Source organism: Dermacentor andersoni, chromosome 8, assembly GCF_023375885.2.
Source record: "Dermacentor andersoni chromosome 8, qqDerAnde1_hic_scaffold, whole genome shotgun sequence".
NCBI lineage: Eukaryota > Metazoa > Arthropoda > Arachnida > Ixodida > Ixodidae > Dermacentor > Dermacentor andersoni.
Genome location: NC_092821.1, coordinates 61589917 through 61605437, shown reverse-complemented (window position 1 = coordinate 61605437; position 15521 = coordinate 61589917).

The window sequence follows — 15521 nt, the reverse complement described above, 5'->3', positions numbered from 1 at the left end:
CTGCTCTAGGAGGCAGTTTATCACTTCCTCTTCTTCTTCCTTTTGCGCACACCGTCCTGTCCAAAATTCACCGTAACAGTAACGCGTAACATTAAACACCGTAACAGTAATGGCGCTCGAGCGCTATTACTGCGCTTCGTAGAATGATAACGAACTATACGAACAGTGCTGTTTTAGGCGGGAAACATGGACGACGTCAATTCGTAGCTGGAGTGAGGACGGCGTGTCTTCAGCAGGGACGATCTCGTAATTTAATTTCCCTAAGCGTCGCAATACCCGTGGGGCTCGGCATAGCGTGACAACAGCTTCTCGGACAGGCCCACATGCTGAATTGGAGTCCGCAGCATAACAAGATTTCTGGGAGAGATCTTAAGGGTCCAGTGGCGACTGTCGTAGGGAGTCCTTTGTGACACCTGAGCCGCTGCAAGCTGATCACAGGCATTCTGGCGAGCCATACGAACCCGTACAACGGCGTCATGGGCGTATTCCGCGGTATGGTTGCAAGGTGTCAAACGTCAGCGTGGGATGTCGACCAAACCAGAGGTAGAAAATCGAGAAACCCGTGGTATCATGACGCGATGAGTTGTACGCAAATGTCACGTAGGGCAAAGCGCTGTTCCAATAGTGATGGTCTGCTGAAACGTATATGGACAACCTTTCTGTAAGGGTCGTTCAGTCAGTCTATTTGTTTCTGGGTGATATGCGGTTGCGGGTTTGTTGTGTGGAGCAGGAACGCAGTATGCGTTCGACAACTTGGAACTGCAATTAGAGGCCACGATCTGTCAGCAGCTGCCATCGCGCGCCATGGTGAAGAATCACGTCTTGAAGTAAAAAGTCTGCTACATCTGTAGAGCTGGTGGGCAGGACACGTGTAATGGCATAGCGCGTCGCAGAGTCTGGCAACCGCTATCCTTTTGTTGCATTTTATGGAAATGGAAAAGGGGCTAAAAAAAGTGCATGCCGACACGAAAGAAAGCCTCCGTGGGAACATCGATTGCATTAAGGTGGCCAGCAGGTTGCGCACATGGCTTCTTCCGACGCTGACAAGGGTCGCAAGCACTAACGTAACTTCGCGCAGAGCGGTGAGGCCTGACCAGAAGGAGCGACGTCGAACTCGGTCGTAAGTGCGGGACGTGCCAACGTGTCCGGCAGGGGGCGGGTCCTGGAGCTCAGTAAGAACAGTAGAACGGAGATGACGAGGGACAACCAGCAGTAAATGTGGTCCATCAGTGCTGTTGTTGCGTCGATAAAGAATGTCGTCATGGAGCACCAACGTTCTGTTTAATCGATATGATTGTCCTGAAGTTAACCGCTCAGTGATCCACTAGAGAGAGTTGTCCTTTCGCGGCTCAGTGATGATGTCACGAAAGCGTGAAATGCCCTGAAGACAAGTGTCGCCATCCTGTTCGTTGTTCTGAGGAGGATCGACGCGATGATGAGACAAGCAGTCGCCGTCCAAATGTAAGCGGCCGGACTGAAACATCGCAAAGAAAGCATACTCCTCTAGTCTGAGTGACAAGCGACCAAGGGGGCCATTCGGGTCTTTCAGTCACCATAGCCAGCAGAGGGCATGTTGGTCCGTTATGGCATAAAATGAGCAGCCAAACCAGAAAGGGCGAAATTTGTTCACTGCCCACACGAGTGCGAGGCACTGGCGCTCGGTGATAAAAAAATGCGCTCTCAAGGGGACAACAGGTGACCGACGTAGGCAATGACGCGTCTACGTCATTTTGCTGTTGGGGCGAGGACAGCACCACTTATGTCATTCTATCGTATCTTGGGCGCCGAGCGCCAAACGTATTCCGCGCAAGCGCATCGTATGTAAAAATGGATGCACCATGTCTTTAGGATCCTACTCAAACAACTTATCTGTTATTGGCAAAAAGACACACCCCTTTGTAAATCCTACATATGTACACGTGTGCAATAAATCAGTGCTTTTCCCCCACTGCCCCGTCAAAGCCTTTTTGGCTTCCTAGACGGTACGATACATGGGGTCAGAAGTGGGATACGTATTCAAGCGCGGCTTTGCTCTTCGACGGGCAGCGCTGCAAGGACAGCGTAATGAATTCATTGAGAGTGCCTGGTCCGTTAAACGTTACAGGGGAAGCGAGCAAGAACTGGCAGACATTTAAGCAGAGATTCGAACTCTTCCTTGCGGCATCGGCACTGGAGGACAACAAGGGATCAGTGTCGTCGAAGACAGCGCTGATTCTCAGTGTCGCAGGTCAGTACGCCATCGAAATATTTAACACGCTGAGCTACGCAGAAGGCGAATACAAGGCCGACGACGTGACAGTCATAAAGACATTTGACGATTACTTCAAGCTGCAGACCAAAGAAGTTCATGAACGTTACATATTTTGGAAGAGAGTTCAGAGCCAAGCTGAGGAATTTGAACACTTCCTTCGGGGCCTGAGGCAACAGGCATGGGCGGGCAATTTCGGCGCGCTTCTGGATTGTATGGTCAGAGACCAGATCGTCTACAGAAGCAACGATGACAAGGTGAGAGAAAAGCTGCTCAGGGACTGTGAGTTGACGTTGCAGAAGGCTGAGCAAGTCTGCAAGGCATCTGAAACATCGGCTCTTGCAGTTCGACGCGTGCCGTTGATCCTGACAGAACTATAACGGAGTGAACTCGACAGGATGAAGTACACCGCACTCATCACAAAAGGCACCGAGCCTACTGACTGGGTGAGCCCCCTGGTGATTGCTTGAAAAAGGAAGGGAGAAAATCAGTTCCCAAGAAACATGGGAACGAGGTCCAAAGCAAGTAGACATCATTCGCGATGCATGCTCGAATCCAAAATATGGCGTAAGCCAAAATGTACAAATGCTTCAAGGGCGGACGCACGCATCAGCATAGAGACTGTCCCGCGTTCGGACGAACGTGCAGAAAATGCCAAAGGGAAACCATTTTGTAATTTGCTGCAGAGCCTCCGTGCTGGTCGGCGAAATTCAAGATCACGAAGATGACTTCAGCGTCTTGGAGGTGTCTGCAAGAGGCGTCATTAGCTAACGCGACTCGATGGTTCGAATGAATGTGAATAACGTTTCGGTCAAACTAAAAGTTGATACGTGGTCTCAGGCCAATGTAATGCCCGTTGGATTATACACTAGGATGCACCCAGCCACTGAAATGAAGCAAAGTAGCGTGGTGCTACATTTGTACCGCTCAGACACGATCAAGCATCTTGGAGTCGTCCGAACTGAAGCAACGCTGGGCGACCGAACTGTTCTCGAATTTGTTGTGGTGCGCAAAGGTGGCGAAGTCCCAGGCCTACAAGGAACTGAACGACTCGGATTGCTCTCGCGCATCCACAGCGTATCACAGGATGACTGTGAAGAAATCGCGAAAGACTTTCGTCACATTTTCACTGGGACAGGCTGCGTGAAAAAAGTGTTTCACATGGTTCTTCGAGACAACGCCGTGCCATCCATTCAACCAGTTCGACGCGTGCCATTGATCCTGACAGAACCATAACGCAGTGAACTCGAGAGGATGAAGTACACCGCACTCATCACAAAGGCACCGAGCCTACTGACTGGGTGAGCCCCCTGGTGATTGCTTGAAAAGGGAAGGGAGAAAATTCGTCTCTGCATTGACAGTAGGAATATTCAATGAGTGCACATAGAGGGAGCACTACGAGATGCTGCGACGAGAAGATATAGAAGCTGAATTAGCTAGTGCAACTGTATTCTCCCGCTTAGACACTAACTCTGGATTCCTCCGAATCCCCTTGCATGACCCGACATCGCGGATTTGCATGTTCTCTACCCCGTTTGACCATTACCGCTTTTTACGATTAGCCTTCGGCATATCGTCCGCCAATGAGGTGTTCCAAAAAACGCTGAATTATATTTTCGAATGCCCTCCCCGCGTGAAAATATTCGTGGACGACATTCTGGTATGGGGCTCGCCCGTAGAAGAGCACAATGAACGTCTCAAATCTGTGTTGCTAGTAGCAACACGCACCGACTTAACCTTTAATCCTTATCAGTGTAGTATTCCTGTCCATAAAATCTAGGTTCTTGGAGATGTAATCGATAAAGTAGGCATCAGGCCGAGCCAGACGCTGTATAATTGTGTACTGCACATGCCGACTCCAGAAGACAAGCTCGCGGTGCAAAGGATGCTACGTGTTGTCAATTATTTCAGCAAATTTCTTCCATTAGCTCAAAGAACAGCTCTTCTGACGAGCTTGATCAGACAAGATGCTGTCTTTGAATTGAGCAATACCCCCGAAAGGTCATGGAAAGAGCTATGTAACCACCTTAGCACTAGTCCATGTTGTCGGTATTCGATCCGGCCAAAGCAACAAAAGTGACATACGATGCGCTTGCGCGGAACACGTGTGGTGCTGGGCGCTCAACATACGCTACAACCATGGACACTGACGTCTGTGCGAACTTGAGTTGGTGCAGATGGATCAAAATGGCCTAATATCGGAGGCGTTGTTAACTAGCGGATGAGGGTGTCGAAGACGTCGGGTTGTTGGCGGCCCCTAGTGATCGCTGTGTCCTTCTTGAGAAGGTCAGTCAATGGCCGGGCAATATCTGCAAAATTTTTAATAAGCCGACGAAAATACGAGCATAACCACACGAAGCTGCTCATATCTTTTGCTGAGCACTTTAGAGGAAAGTTCTTGACTGTGTGAATCTTATCGGGATCAGGATGTATACCAGCAGCACTGAAAGGTGGCCAAGAACTTGACTTCGCAGTGCTCAGAAAGGCACTTAGAAGTGTTAGGTTGAAAGGCAGCCTATCTAAAGACTTCAAGAATAGCGGCCAAGCAGCTGAGGTGGCTGTCAAACGCAGCGGAAAATATTGTCCCGATAAAATAACCAGGTACAACCTATAGCCCCAAAGGGGAGAGTCTATCATTCTTTCAAAAGTTGCGGGGGCATTACAATGTCCGAGAGGCATAACCTTAAAATGGTAAAGGCCATCCGATGTAACAAAAGCGGTCTTCTCACAGTCGAGTTCGTCAATCGCAATCTGCCAATAACCGGATCGGAAGCCGATTAAAGAGAAGTATTTTGATGCTTGAAGGCCGTCAAGAGCGTCATCAATCCATGGGAGAAAATACACAACATTTTAGTGACTTGGTTTAGTTGACGGTAGTCGAAACAAAATCCCCAGCTGACATCTTTCTTTTTGATGAAGACAGCCGGCGATGCCCAATGACTCGAAGAGGGCTCAATTACACTTTGGTTAGTATCGTGCCTACTTCAGCTTGGATAACGCGGCGTTCTGCGTTAGGCATGCGATAAAGTCGTCGGCGGATAGGACTATCATCACCGTGGTAATATTATGGGTCACAACGGAAGGCTGTCCCAGCGGGCGATCGTCAAAGTCATAGACGTCGCAATAAAACACCAAAATGCGACATAGACCTGCAGCGTGTTGGCGAAGCAGGTCTTGAGAGATCCTCTTCGAAATAGGCCGGGATCAGACGTTGCGGAGGATTTAGAACAGCAGGTGGCTGCAGACGATTACGGAACATCTAACACAGAGATGGCGGAATCGTCCATAGCAGAAGCATTGCCGAGCGACATGCCTTTTTGGAAAACTTGCGTGCTTAAACCAAAATTTATTAGACGAAGAAATACGCGGTTATCAGCGATAGCCACAATTTTACGGGGAACGGCAACTGTTCGTAGCACGAAAACATTGACATTAGGCGTAAGCCCAGAGTTACCGTCATGAACAGAAGGAAACAAGTCAAATGTATATACATGGAGGCTTGAGGTGGCAACCCTAGGAAGTCTACAGAACATAAACAAGCCTCAACTCATTTTGGAGCACAACAGTGAATAGGCAGCTCGAGTTGGAGGTGTCCAACAGCGCATTCAATCAGTGCCTAATGTTCCGATAAAAAGTCGAGGCTTAAGATCACGTTATGGGACACCGTTCGAGAACAGCAAATAAAAGGGAAATGTTTAAACCAGCAACAGCAATTCAGGCAGTGCACAAGGATAATGGGTGTTGCTCCATCAGCGACCCAGATAGCACGAAATGCGTTAGGTGTAAGGAATTTTTTCAAGCGGCAACAAAGACTTGCTTATCACGGAGATACGGGCTCCAGTATCAACAAGCGCTGGGACAAATAGACCGTCAAATTCTACATCGACTATATTGCGTCTGGTCGGCCGGGTGAAGGGCTTTGGCGGAGACATGGACAATGCAGCGGCGCCTACAGGAGCTGCATTATTTAGTTTTGCGTAGGTATGCGCCCAGGTCGGAATGATGGCGACAGCTGACGGGACTGGAGTGATCTGGACGACTGGCGACGATTTCGCGGTGAACGGAACTGGTGATTGCTCGGCGACGGTGATCGACGGCGCCATGCCATCGTACCGTCACTGACGTGCTGGTTCGGCTCGGCTTGAGGCTGAACAGGGCGAAAACCGCTGTCTGAACGAGGGCTGACGGAGAAGGAGATCGAGGTCCAGCATTTGCGACAGTATCGGGCGACGTGATCAAGGCAGCGACAACTGAAGCAAGTAGGTCGGTCATCCGGTGTTCACCACTCCGCCATGTTGCGAGAACCTGGGGGCATCCACTGATTTTTAGTATGCACGACCGAAGTACGTTCTGTTGGCTGGGAACTGGCCATGGTCCAAACTGACTGCAAGCCGACATTAGCGAGTTCTTGGCGCAGAATAGCTGAAAAAGGGGAACGATAGTAGCGCATGTATCGTTGATTGGCTGGTACAGAGCGGCAGGACGCATGGCTTCCAGCTCACGGCACACGATCTTCGGCAGCTACTCTGAAGGCTGCTGCTGCTGCTACGGGGGAGAGTCCTGTCGGCCTTCACAAGACAATGTTGGAGCCGTATTCGGAAGTCGTGCAAATGACTGATAAATACGTCGGCTTTTCACATGCTCAAAATGCTTGCACTTTGTGATCATGGCATTAATCGAAGTACAGTCATTACAAATGAGTAAATGGAAGAAGTCGTCAGCAATACGTTATAAGACATGCCCGACTTTCTCAGACTCCGGAATTTCAGTGTGGTCCATGGGGCAGAGTGCCAGCATGTCTTGTATGTAGACGACGCAGCCTTCGGTGGACGTCTTAACTCGTGATGCCAACTCTTTCTCGGCGACGCCCTTCCGACTCCGTGGTTTTTCGTAGAGATCTCGCAGCTTCCTCTTACAGGTATCCCAGTCAGTTTTTTTCTTCGTGGTTCTGAAACCACTTTCGCGCAGTTCCTGGCAAGTAAAAAATTATGTTCGTCATTATCACTGCGGGATCCCATTTGTTGTGGCTACTCACCCACTCACACATTTCGAGCCAGTCGTCAACGGCGCCCTCAGTGCCGCAGAAGCTTCCTGGTTCATGCGGATGCGTGAGCACGACAGTCGACGCAGGTGTTGCCGAACTAGGCGCCGTCTTCTGCGACAACGGTGAAGAATTGAAGCGGCGGTGATTGCGAAGCTCTATTCTGAGTGGTCACCCGGCACTTCCGCCAAATGGTACGAAGAGGAGGCCCGATGCATAAATGTATTTGCAACTAGTGGTACAAACGTTGCAGCTCCATGAGACAGTCTATCACTTCCTTTTAGTTTCCCTCTTGTGCGCACGGTCCTGCTCAAATGCACCGTGACGGTATGAACAACTAGCTTAGTTTACGCCACAATCCTCAAATCTAATGTAAGCCGAATATTTTTTGGCTTTTACTGTCCACAAGACTGCCTTACACAAGCCTTAATTTGTTAGAATATGCATCCCTTGTCAAAAGTATGTGGACTGCACTGCCTGGGACCGCTGCGTTGGTTGCAGGCTGATTGAGCGAGCTGCTTGGGTAGGCCGTAAATTTCTATGACCTAGGCAATGAAAAGAACTTGTGGCGTGCGAAATGAGATGACGATGAGCCACAAAAATTACAATTCCATTCTGTGAAGTTGGAATGGCCGCGAGAGCACTTTCCTTTTTGTTTGAGAGCTTCGACTGTTGTCAGCTTTCGCTGCCAAATCATCTTGACAGAATGGAATGGTTGTGATTTGCTTAAAGTGTCTGATGACGGGAAGTGATGTGCTTGAATGCATGATTTAGAAAAGACAGTGGATGATATTCTATTGAGACTCTTTATTTTCTCAGGGTAGTAACGATTTGTTTAAGATCACTGTGATATACACTCAGTGCTTCGACTGCCACCGTAGAGGGGTTCTTGGTTAGAATCAAATCAATGCACGTTCATTGATGCGTGGTAGGCATCATGGGGTTAGAACAACAGTAATGGATTATAGCCACCGTATGGGGTTAATGGAGTTGCACAACGGAGCTAGTTGTGGAAGCAGACAGCGACAATGAAGGCGCGAGCAGTGGCACTAGCGCGTTTGCGCGGTTGGCACCGAGAATTTTTAAGTCCTTTTAACAGGGGCATGTGGCATTGAGCTTGGGCCCTTTCTGCACTATCACCAGGATTGGCCTACATGATGATGTTCTCTGTTGCCGGAAGCCTAAAATACTACGGAACGTTAGGCATGCAAATATTTCGCTGTAATAAACAGGCGTATATTTTTACTGAAAAAGATGGCCTACCTGACGGTCATTCGGCTCCGCGGATGAAGCTCCCAGGAGCCTCACGGAGACTTCGCGTGACCTGAGCCACGCGCCCGCTTTGATTCTTAAGCAATGGCCTGTCGCTAGCTAGCCGCAGTTTTCTCCTCGACGTCGATGCTGCTACAGGAGGCCTAGTCGCTAGTGACGGAGCCGAGTAGGTAGCCGCAACGCAACTTTGAAGAGGTTGGCTCGTGGGGTCGGGAATTGAAGTGTGCTTGTTTACTTGCGAGGCCCAACTAGCTCAGGGCTAATTAGCTATCCGGTGACTTAGGGAGTCGGTCTTCAGCCAAGACGGATTTGCGGCGATCGATAGACATATTGCTTTGTAGGTCGTTTAAGTCCACGGTAAAACGTTTGTTGGCAGGATCGATGACGCGATATTGGCCATCGAAAGTGCATTGCAGGGATTTCCATACGGTGTCCCGGCGGATGAAAATGTAAGAGGACGTCGCCAGCTGTTTTGGAATTTGTTATGCGGTACGGTGCTGGCAGTGTGGTTAAGGACCACGAAGTGTACGAAATGAAGCTCCACGTCTCTTTATCTAGTCGCTGGAGTCAGGGCACGGCGATGAAACAGCAGGGGTAAAGAACTGCCCTGTAAGGCACAGTGGTGCTCCAAAAATGTTTTCGGCAAGTGTGCAGCGCCCATCGTGCTTGGGTGTAGTCCGAAGACTCAAGGTAAACAGCGGTAGTGACGTGGACCAATGAGTGGCGTCAGGCTGGGCTGTGAAAGCGGTCTTGATGGAGCGGCGAAAACGTTCTATAGAAGGCCATTGGCGATTGGGTGATATGACGTCATGCGTATGCGAGAAGTGTTTTGGAAGGTCAGCAGGCTATTCAATAGTGCCGATTCAACCTGGTTGTAATAGTAGATACGCTTAATAGCGAAACCCAGGCCGCGACCAACACGTTTGCGGTGGTTTCAGTACGTATGACGAGCAGAGGGAAAGCTTTTGGCAGGTTAGGAGGTTTGTGTTCTCCTCTGATGGCGGTTATGGCCCCAAAATGTCAATGTGTACCTTTCGAATCGTTCAGGTGGAGCAGTGAATGAGCCGAAAGGCACCCTTATGTGTCGCCGAACCTTCCATTGTTGACATACCAGACAACCACGCGCGCAGGCACGTGCGTCCTTGTTAGTGCCAGACCAGATAAAACGTTGTATCACTAGATGTTGCGTGGCCGTCATGCCAGCGTAGGGTACCTTATGAAGGGCATTGTAATTGGATCGCCGGAAATTGAGTGGAACTACTGGATGTGGAGCGCACGTGGAGACATCACAAAGATTAATGATGGTACCAGGTTGGAAAGTAGCGATCACGCAAATGTAAGGCGCCAGATTTTTCACGAATTTCTTAATTACCTATGTGTCGTCTTCTCCGCAGGGCGTCTGCTTCAGCGGGCGTTTGGTGCGTTGCGACATCACGTACCCGAGCCCACGAGGGTTGGACCTTCCCTCGTGTAGCCATGCGCGGCTTAGCCGTGTCTGGGGAAAGGGGGATCCTGGAGGTTGAGCCGATGCTGGGTGTTTGAACCTTTAAGGCCCCTCGGCAGAGGCAACACACCTCTTCGGCCTCTGCTTCACATAGACGGCACCTCCAGAATGACCCACCTGGGGGAAATCGGCAGTCGCCCTTTCCTGTCTCTCTCTCCTCAAATCTTCGTCTTTATCTCTCACTTTTTGACCTCTCGTGTCTTCTTCTCTCTTCCATTTACTTCCTTCCTCCACGGCGGTAAGGGTTAACGTTGTGTGGCTAACCTACCTTGGGTACACCATATTTGGTTATAGCAACGGCGTACGGCTGGCGTCGTGCAGGTTTGTACACAAGCTCTGCCGCGTCCCCTAGTTGGGCTGCGTGGGGGGCGGTCGGCACTGTTGCCGAATTTTTATGTATTTACATGGAAACTTCTTTCCCCAAACTTCCTGATCGCCCTCAGAAAGGAGGGCGCACCGAAGATGTCTTTAAGTTTTTTGGCAATCGTGCACAAAACTTTCCCCGCTTTCATGTCATCCACTCTGATAAGCCTGAGAAGACGGCGAGAATGATCTCACCTTTCGTTGTCTCCAAATCTCTGACGGAAGTTTTCGGTCCCGGATACAAAGCATCGAAAACGGCTAGGGGTGATCTTCTCCTAGAGCACCGAGATCAGCAACAATATGAAAAACTGTCCAAACTTGTATCTTTGGGGGTGTTCCAGTCACAGTGGCCCCACACCGTAGCATGAATACTGCCCGTGGCGTTGTATCGGATGCTGATCTGCTAGAATTGTCTGAAGCTGAACTTCTGGGGGGTAGGAATGATCAGATCGTGACCAATGCTAAAAAAACTAAAATAAGACGTGACGGAAAAGAAATCAATACCATGCACCTAATACTTACATTTGGCTCAAGCAACCTACCCGACACTATCGAGACAGGGTATGTGAAAGTCCGAGTGAGACCGTACATCCGAAATCGCCTACGATGCTTCAAGTGCCAGCGATTCGGCTACAGCTCACAGAACTGCCGAGGCCGCTAGACCTGTGCGAAATGCAGTGCCTACGAACACCTATCTGAAACATGTCAAAACTCTCTCCACTGTGTGAACTGTGATGGGGAGCACGCTGCGTACTCGCGGTCCTACCCACCGTCGAAAAAAGAAAAGGAAATCGTAACAATTAAAGTAAAGGAAAATATAAGTTTCAAGGAGCCACGCAGGTGGGTATCCCACCTGCCCAAGAACTTTTTTGTCGATGTGACGCGTCAGGGGGCAGCGACACAAAGGCTTCCGGCGGCTGTCCGACCCACAAGCAGTGAGCCGGCATTTACGCCATCTGCCCCCGAGGCGGTTGCCACCCAGCAGAAGCAACCATTGTGCCCGAAGGTGGACGCAGCCGAGGCTGCACCAACCTCCCCGGTCTCTTCCGGCGCTGGCAACAACCCACAGGCCGCCCCATCGACATCCGGGCTGGTGGGCGCAGGGGCCTTGCCCTCCGAGGCGAGGCTCTCCAAGAAAACTTCTCGCTCGCAAGAGCACGTGTCGGGCGCCTCACAAAAGGCAATGGACACTACACCTATTGTGACGGCGCACTAGGCGCCTAAGGGGCGGCGAGGTTCCCTCGAATGCTCCAAAAAGGGCAAAATCCCCAATAAGGGGCCTGGAAAGAGCTCTGTAATCTAAGGCATCACTTCTGTTTCTGTATACACAGCACCAATTTACTTGAAAGATGGATACACAAATCATTCAATAGAACGTCAGAGGTCTTCTTAGAAACTTTGATGATGTGCAAGAACTCATCCACAAACACAATCCAAAAGTGCTGTGTTTAAGGAAACACACTTAAAATCTAAACACACAAACTTTCTCCTAAAGTATGTTACGTTTCGCAAAGACCGCGAGGATGCTGTTGCATTATCTGGCGGTGTAGCCATCATTGCTGACATAAGTGTAGCGTGTCAGCATTTAAAGCTCCAAACGGCCCTTCAGGTCGTGGCCGTTCGAGCCGTACTTTTAAATAAACTCATTACAATCTGCTCTCTGTATATACCACCACATTATCACCTTCACAGACGCGACTTAGAATCATTAATAGATGAGCTCCCGGATCCCTATTTGATTCTTGGTGATTTTAATGCACACAGTAGTTTGTGGGGCGATTCACGCTGTGATGCACGAGGTCGCGTCATTGAACAGGTGCTTTTTTCCTCTGGAACATGTCTCTTGAATACGAAGGAGCCCACATGTTTTAACCTGGCCAACAAGACTTACTCTACCATAGATCTCAGCATTTTATCACCGATGCTTTTAACCTATATTAAATGGAATGTGCTTAACAACCCGTGTGGCAGTGACCACTTCCCGATCATCCTAAGTAGGCCGAAGCAAGATCAACCTCCCCCGCACGCCCCTCAGTGGAAGGTTGACTCAGCCGATTGGGAAAGGTACCGAACTCTTACACACATGACTTGGCCTGAGATGTCTGGTATAACTATAGATGATGCTGTTGCATATTTTACAGCTTTTATAGTTGATGCTGCCTGTAAACGTATTACTCAAGCGAGCGGCGTGGGTTCCAAGCGGCAGGTTCCCTAGTGGAACGATGAATGTAGGCAAGCACGGAGGAAACAGAACAAAGCGTGGGCGATGCTTCGCGATTCTCCAACAGCAGAAAACCTGGAAAACATTAAACATGTCAAATCTGAGGCAAGGAGAACGCGTCGACAAGCAAGACAAGAGAGTTGGGCGAAGTTTATATCAAGCTTCAACTCGTACACAGAGGAAGAAAAAAGTGTGGAATAGAGTGAAGAAAGTTAATGGGCAACAAACGCGTTCCCTGCCTTTAGTAAATAGCCACGGAGAAAGCCTGGAAGGTCACGCCAACTTTCTTGGTGCACATTTTGAACACATATCCAGCTCCTCACACTACTCCGAAACCTTAAGGTTTCGGAGTAGTGTGAGGAGCATCGAAAATGAGGAGCATCGAAACCTTGGCCCTTTACTTTTCTTAATCTATATTAATGACCTGCCTAACTGTGTGTCTTCCCACATCAGACTTTTTGCCGATGACTGCGTAATGTATCAATTAATTTCATGCGACAATGACAAGGATATTGTTACGTAGGAAGACGCAGACGAAAAACTATGTACAGGTATATTTACAAGAAAAATACGCTGCGTTTGGCCAAGAGGCAACAGCCCGCGCTAGCTTCTCATCGTCGTCGTCGTCTTCGCACTGCTCGCATTTTCGTGATCGCACATATTGTTCCGTAGCACTACCCCCGGCTGCAAAAGCGCCGTCCCGGAGCGACTAAAGATCCGACTCGGAAGCAGTGTAGTAGGCCTTGAGCCTACTGACATGCACGACATCACATGATGCCAGAAGAGAGGACGACGTTGAACCCACAGGAGCAATTTCGTAAGTCACAGGCGTCACCTGGCGCAGCACGCGGTAGGGCCCTGTGTATCGCGAAAGGAGCTTCTCTAAAAGTTCGACGTGATGGGAGGGCGACCACAGGACCACGAGCGCACCAGGCGAAAACTGTACGTCACAATGTCGGGCGTTGTAATGACACTGCTGAGTGGCTTGTGAGGCCGTCAGTCGAGCACGGGCAAGCTGGCGTGCATGGTCGGCGAGGGCGATGGCGTCGCGCGCATACTCGCTTGTTGAGATCGCAGCAGGAGGAAGTGCCGTGTCTAGGGGCAAGGTAGGTTCGCGACCGTACAGTAGATAAAATGGAGAAAATCCGGCGGTGTCGTGCCGGGAAGAATAGTACGCAAATGTTACGTAAGGAAGGGCAATGTCCCAGTCGTGGTGGTCCTTGGAAACGTACTTGCACAGCATATCGGTAAGAGTACGGTTTAACCGCTCTGTCAGGCCATTGGTTTGAGGATGGTATGAGGTAGTCAGTTTATGTTGAATGGAGCAGGAACGCACAATGTCAGCGATAACTTTCGAGAGGAAGTTTCGACTACGGTCAGTAAGCAGCTGTCGCGGGGTGTCATGAAGCAAGATAATGTCACGCAAGAGAAAGTCCGCGACGTCAGTGGCGCAACTGGCAGGGAGAGCCCGAGTGATAGCGTATCGGGTGGCGTAATAAGTAGCGACGGCTACCCATTTGTTTCCAGAGGATGACGTGGGAAAGGGACCGAGCAAGTCTAATCCAACACGAAAGAACGGTTCTACAGGGACGGTGATCAGCTGGAGATGACCGGCGGGTAGCACCTGAGGTGTTTTCCGGCGTTGGCAGGGATCACAGGCTGCAACATAGCGTCGAACGGAGCGAGCGAGACCAGGCCAATAGAAGCGGCGGCGGACGCGGTCGTACGTGCGGGTTACCCCAAGATGTCCTGCAGTGGGTGCGTCATGCATCTCAAAGAGCACAGTCTGTCGTAGCTGTTTTGGCACAACAAGAAGATCAGCGCCGTCAGGGAGGAAGTTCCTGCGATACAGAATGCCACCCTGGAGGACATATCGGCGAACGGATGCGTCGGTAGGTGTTGAGCGCATATGCTCGATAAGTGCTCGCAGCGATAAGTCTCGGTACTGCTCATCGGCGATGCTAGCGAAGGCAGACACAGAGAAAATGCCGTAGGCGCTACTACTGTCGGCGTCGTCAGGCTCGTCGACCGGGCAGGGAGACAGGCAGTCAGCGTCCTTGTGCAGACGGCCAGATTTATAGGTGACAATATACGAATATTCTTGGAGGAGTAAGGCCCAGCGACCAAGTCTTCCTGTAGGATCTTTCAGTGAGCATAACCAGCAAAGCGCGTGATGGTCTGTGACAACGGAAAAGGGTCGGCCATATAAGTATGGGCGGAATTTCGCAACCGCCCAAACTAGGGCCAGACACTCACGCTCAGTGATGGAATAGTTGCGCTCCGCGGGTGAGAGGAGCCTGCTGGCGTAAGCCTTAACACGGTCGTGGCCATGCTGGCGTTGTGCCAGTACTGCGCCAATTCCGTGACCACTGGCATCAGTACGGACTTCGGTAGGCGCAGAAGGATCGAAATGGGCCAGAACGGGAGGCTTTGTGAGAATGTCGATTAGATGTGAGAATGCAGAGTCCTCGTTATCGCCCCACTGGAAAGGGGCGTCTTTTTTCAAAAGCTCGCTTAGTGGCTGTGCTAGGGCGGCGAAATTTCTCACGAAACTGCGGAAGTACGAACAAAGGCCGATGAAGCTGCGCTCATCCTTGACACACTTCGGAACGGGGAAGTGCGCAACAGCATGGATCTTATCTGGGTCCGGTTGCACTCCGTTCGCGTCAACGAGATGTCCAAGGACGGTAATCTGGCGACGGCCGAATTGACACTTCGATGCGTTGAGTTGCAGACCGGCTCGCCGAAAAACGTCTAGGACTACTGAGAAGCGCTCGAGGTGCGTTGCGAACGTTGGGGAGAATACTATAACGTCGTCCAAGTAGCATAGGCACGTGGACCACTTGAAACCATGAAGAAGGGAGTCCATCAT